This window comes from Crinia signifera, chromosome 12 (genome assembly GCF_055691185.1).
Source record: "Crinia signifera chromosome 12, ASM5569118v1, whole genome shotgun sequence".
Classification (NCBI taxonomy): domain Eukaryota; kingdom Metazoa; phylum Chordata; class Amphibia; order Anura; family Myobatrachidae; genus Crinia; species Crinia signifera.
Window position 1 is genome coordinate 70,731,640 of NC_139228.1, and position 6,000 is coordinate 70,737,639.

Here is a 6,000-nt window from a genome sequence, read left to right on the forward strand (position 1 = left end):
ATATCAGTCCCTGTAGAACAACACTAAATTCCCAGTACACCCAGCATAGCAGTCCCTGCAGAACCAGCATAGTAGTCCCAGGACACCCAGCACAGCAGTCCCTGCAGAACCAGCATAATAGTCCCAGTACACCCAGCACAGCAGTCCCTGCAGAACCAGCATAATAGTCCCAGTACACCCAGCATAGCAGTCCCTGTAGAACCAGCATAATAGTCCCAGTACACCCAGCATAGCAGTCCCTGTAGAACCAGCATTATATTCCCAGTACACCCACCATAGCAGTCCCTGCAGAACCAGCATAATAGTCCCAGGACACCCAGCATAGCAGTCCCTGCAGAACCAGCATAATAGTCCCAGTACACCCAGCCAGCATAGCAGTCCCTGAAGAACCAGCACAGTAGCCCCAGCACCACAGTCTAAAACAGTATCCAGCCAGCACAGTAGTCCAAGTACACAGTGACAGCACCAGTACACCCAGTATATCAGTCCCAGTACACGACCCAGCATAGCAGTCCCAGTATAACCAGGACAGCAGTCCCAGCACCACAATCCCAGTTTCGAGCCAGCACAGTAGTCCAAGTACACAGTGACAGCACCAGTACACCCAGTATATCAGTCCCAGTACAACAAGCACAACAGTCCCAGTACACGACCCAGCATAGCAGTCCCAGTATAACCAGCACAGCAGTCCCAGTGTAACCAGCACAGCAGTCCCAGTACACGACCCAGCATAGCAGTCCCAGTGTAACCAGCACAGCAGTCCCAGTGTAACCAGCACAGCAGTCCCAGTAGTGATGGGAAATCTAGTTCGTTTTGGTGACTAGTTCATTATGATCTAGTTCACCCAAAAGATTAGATCAGAAGATTAGTTCATCTAGTTCATTTAGTTCATTATTCCATCACTGACTCAGAGACTGAGAGGAGTGCATGGATCTAGATGAACTAGACTAGATTATGACACACAGAGCAGGCATTGTAATACCAGCTCATTGTAGGAGTTATAGTCTTGTTAGAATGATCATATACTGTATGTTTAATAAATCAGATTATTTTCTATTTTAGCAAAGCAATTACAGTTATACAGCACCCTTCTAGTGACATGTTTAGCTCTGCAATATTAATCCCATTGTGGTTATTATTTTACCTTCCATAATATGCAAGTAAAATACCCAAATTCAGAGTTTTTTAATAAGTCAATTTTTTCTGCTTTTAAAATACAGTAATTAGAAAAAAAAACATGTCCCCTTGCCCCAATTTAGCTGACATTAGAGAGAGATAAAGTAGAGACTTTGCAAAGTAACCAGTTGCTGATTGGTTGCTAGGGGCAACTGCTCCACTGTATGCATCAGGAAGGTTTATACATATCCATCTCTGACTGTAATGTGGAGTAAACAGAGCTACTACAGTATACTGTATGACATGCAGCAGCCAGCACTGTGTCTGTGGCTGCATACACACAATACATATGCCTGAGCACAGCAGTGCCACACATGGTAGCTCACAGGTACTGTACAGTCTCATTATGGTGTATAGTCAGAGATTAGTTCAGGGATCTGTATGATCAGTGAACTAATTGAACTACTGAACTATTTGCAGGACTCATGAGTCATCAGGACAATGTAGTTCATTTGGATCCGCAGAGTCCAGACCATGTGTGAGCTCAGCACTGCCATCTTTGGCAGCTACCATGTACTGCCTCCTGTGTATTGCATGAGAGCTGATAACATGGCTGCTGCAGAAGCTCCTACACAGATCCCAGCAGAAGATTTAGCACAGCAGTATGCTCAGGACCCAGTACAAGAAGCAGCAGCAAGTGTTTGGACATCTGAACTAATCATATAATGATATTATCACATAAAGGTGAGCAGCATGAGCACACATGCTCACTCACAGACACACCACACAACTTTGTCTAGGCAGTGCATATTTTTATTTTATTAGATCTGTATTTGCTGGGCTTTGTTGTACTTTTAACTTTAGATACAGGAAGGAAAGATCCAGTAAATGAGCCTTGGAGCTGCTGGGCTCTGTCTGTCTGTGTGTTACACTTTCCACTTGCTTTACTTCCTGGTGAACTAAATGAACTAATCTTTGCCAGAGCAGTGATCTGAACGATTTAGTTCACTTTGAAGATTAGTTCATTTTGAACTAATCATTCACGAACTACCCATCACTAAGTCCCAGTACACGACCCAGCACAGCAGTCCCAGTGTAACCAGCACAGCAGTCCCAGTATAACCAGCACAGCAGTCCCAGTGTAACCAGCACAGCAGTCCCAGTACACGACCCAGCATAGCAGTCCCAGTATAACCAGCACAGCAGTCCCAGTGTAACCAGCACAGCAGTCCCAGTACACGACCCAGCACAGCAGTCCCAGTGTAACCAGCACAGCAGTCCCAGTATAACCAGCACAGCAGTCCCAGTACAAGCTGGCCCCATACCCCTCGCACACCCACATTAGCGCCCAGTGATGCCGCCCGCCCGTCCCAGGTCACCCTCCAGGACACACGGGACACTGAGGATCTCTTACCCGGGGAGTGCGGGCTCCGGGCAGCGGCGGTGACCGGGCTGTAGCTGCTGCTGCTGCACACACAGGAACCTCCCGTCTTCCTGGCACTGAGCGGGGACTGGAGGCGGCGTCTGTGCTGCTATATAAGGTCACACCGCCGGCGGCCCCGGGCACAGCCACAGCGCTGTACGGAGCCGGCCGGGACACAGACAGTACACACAGGGCACCGGGCTGCGGGGTCATTACACAGATGGCTCCGGGGGATTATACTAACACTGGCACCGGGACAGTCACACTGGGGACAATAATGGAGTCACAGTGGCACATGGGGACAATAGTCACACCGGCACAATAGTCACACTGGCACATGGGGACAATAATGGCGTAACAACAGCACATGGGGGACAATAATGGCCTTTACCGGCACATAGAGGACAATAATGGCCTTACACCGACACATAGGGGACAATGGAGTCACACTGGCCCCCAGGCTCTCAGGACAGTCACAACGGCACATGGGAACAACAGTCACCCCGGCACATGGGGACAACAGTCACCCCGGCACATGGGGACAACAGTCACCCCGGCACATGGGGACAACAGTCACCCCGGCACATGGGGACAATAGTCATACTGGCACATGGGGACAATAGTCACACTGGCACATGGGTACAATAATGGCATCACAACAGCACATGGGGGACAATAATGGCATTACACTGGCACATGAGGGACAATAATGGCATTACACTGGCACATGGGGACAATAATGGTGACACCATGGCATGGGGACAACAGTCACACCGGCACATGGGGACAACAGCCACGCCGGGACTTGGACCCACTTGGGGTGCATGATGCGGATACTCGAGGCCCATGTCACTATTTGCCATACACTACTAGTGTGAACACTTTGGGGCCCATTTAGAATGACATATCTGCGTCTGATTCCGTGTGACACCCTGTTACTAGGGAACTGTAAATATTTAGTGTGACACAAACGTGTCACAGATGCATTCCCGACCGTTAGATCTGGTCATTCAGAAGGAGAAGCCGCAGACTATCTTTGTGGTGGATTAAAGCGATATTGGCAGAATATTATACTGCTCTTGCTTTATTTAACCCTTTGATTGCCAACATCTCTGTGTGGAATATCCACTAAAAATGCCAGCGTCGCTCACATTTGTTATATAGCGGAGAGGTCGGGTGGGGATCTATTTTGAGATATACAAAGAGATATAAGTCGGTATAGTCAGAGTGATGGCTTTGTATGTAAGTAGAAGTATTTTATATTGAATGCGGTAAAACACAGACAACCAATGGAGGGACTGGCAGAGCGGATCAGCAGACGATGAACGTCTAGCCAGTAAGATCAGCCTCGCAGCTGCATTCAAAATGGATTGTAGCGGTGAGAGTCTTTTCTAATAGTGCGTACACACGGTGAGATATGCGTTATTTTTCTATTCGTTTTTGCTTATAGAAGCAACATTGAATAGAAAAAAATCGGTACTTGTGTATTATCAGGGAGCCCAATTTGCCTATGTACGCCAGCGTAGAGACCGCATCGCATGCAAACGCTTTCGATGCGATGGTACTTGTTAAATTTCACGGCACCCCTGGTCATCGATCGCATCGCACAAAAATCGCATAAGTTGCAATGCGATTTAGAACCCCCCCCCCCCACTATCCACGTCACCCCGAAGCATGGCAAACACAGCGAGGGGAAGCGGAACACGTCCTCCTGCCCTTTTCATACCACCACTATCCATGTCGGCGTGGAGTTGATTTTATAAAGTGTGGCGAGCGCAAAAAATGAACTAGAGCCATCGCACGCAAAATTGCATGCGATGCGATCTCACTACGCAGAATAGGGCACTAAGCTACCGAAAAATCGAATGTTTTTTCTACATTCTATGCAGATTCAATCCCAATGCGCCCTCCCGCGTAGTATAAATCGAATAGAAAAATAGTCTTAGCAGCCAAGACTATATCGTGCAAATCTAATAGTCTATATTGCAAATGTAATGTGTTCACTGCAGCATTCGATTCAATGTCCATCTCCTGCCTGAAGCCAGTGTTGATTCAATAGCAAATTGAATGGAAAGTCGAATAGAAAATATTGGAGATCGAAAAAGGAGTAGGAAAAAAACATCAGAGCAGGTCGAATAGTCCACATCTAATCGAAAACTGAATCGAACCGTGTGTACGTACCTTAGAGTTTTTGCAGGGTCTTGTGTAAGGTACGGACGGATTTTGGATATGTTTTTTAGTTGCATGGAACATGATTTAGAGACAGATTGAATGTGAGGAATGAAGGACAGTTCCGAGTTGAGGATGACCCCTAGGCAGCGAGGTTGTGGAGTAGGATTAATTGTTGTGTTCTCCACAGTGATAGAGATATCAGGTTGGTGACTACTCTTGGCTGGTGGGAATATAATTGGTTCTGTTTTGGAAATGTTGAGTTTGAGGTGGGGAGATGACATTCAAGATGAAATGTCAGAGAGACATTCAGAGACACGGAGCAATACTGATGGTGACAATTCCAGGGAGGATAGATAGATTTGAGTATCATCAGCGTACAGGTGATACTGAAATCCAAAGGAGCTGATTAGTTTGCCAAGTGAGGAGGTATAGATTGAGAAAAGCAGAGGACCTAAGCCTGAGCCTTGTGGTACTCCAACGGACAGAGGTAGTGAGGAGGCGGTAGAATCAGAGAATCGAACACTGAAAGAGCACTTCGATAGTTAGAATGAGAACCAAGTAGGGCTGTGTTCTGAAGACCTAGGGATTGTCGTGTTTGTATGAGGAGAGTGGTCAACAGTGTCAAAGGCAGCTGAGAGATCTAGAAGAATAAGAAGTGAGAAATGGCCTTTAGATTTAGCAGTGGCCAGATCATTGACTACTTTAGTCAGTGCTGTCTCAGTGGAGTGTTGAGAGCGAAAGCCTGACTGAATTGGGTCCATTAAGTTGTAGGAGTTAAGAAAGGGTGTGAGGCGAGTGTAGGCAAGTCTCTCGAGAAGCTTAGAGAGGCATGTGAGCTGAGAGATAGGACGGTAGTTAAAAGAGACAGTTTGGATCAGAATTGTGTTTTTTTAGAATGGGTAAGAGAAGAGAGAGAGATTACAGATTTTAGTTAAGTTTGGGATAAGCACAGGAGACAGAGCTTTACTGACTTGTAATGGTATAGGATCAAGAGGAGAGTTAGTGGAGTAGGAGGATGAGAAGTGTGGATACTTCATCTTCACCTGTGGGGTCAAATGAGGAGAAAGTGGCAAAGGGCTCAGGATGGGAAGTAAGCAAGTCACTGGCTGAAGGAGAGCATGCCATTACATCATGGATTTTATCATTCTTGTCCTTGAAGGAAACAAGTTATTGCGCACTGTTTTTGGCAGGTGGGGAGGGTGAAGGATGGTAAAGAAGCGCTTTCAATGTATTAAAAAGTTGCTTGGGGTTGGCGGCATGAGAAGCAGTGGCGGAACTCCCGGAGGATA

The 6,000-nt window shown here is 46.9% G+C and overlaps 1 protein-coding gene across 6 annotated transcripts in view; it reads right to left on the bottom strand.

The window, feature by feature from the left end:
• Window positions 1-2,630, bottom strand: part of SYNE3 (spectrin repeat containing nuclear envelope family member 3) — a 115,933-nt gene extending 113,303 nt beyond the window's left edge. For all 6 annotated transcript variants that reach the window (XR_014466226.1, XM_083166570.1, XM_083166573.1 and 3 more), the window contains exon 1: window positions 2,531-2,630. The gene's annotated coding sequence lies outside the window, so the exon portion shown is untranslated. The remainder of the gene's footprint in view (window positions 1-2,530) is intronic.
• Between the last annotated feature and the right edge of the window lie 3,370 nt (window positions 2,631-6,000).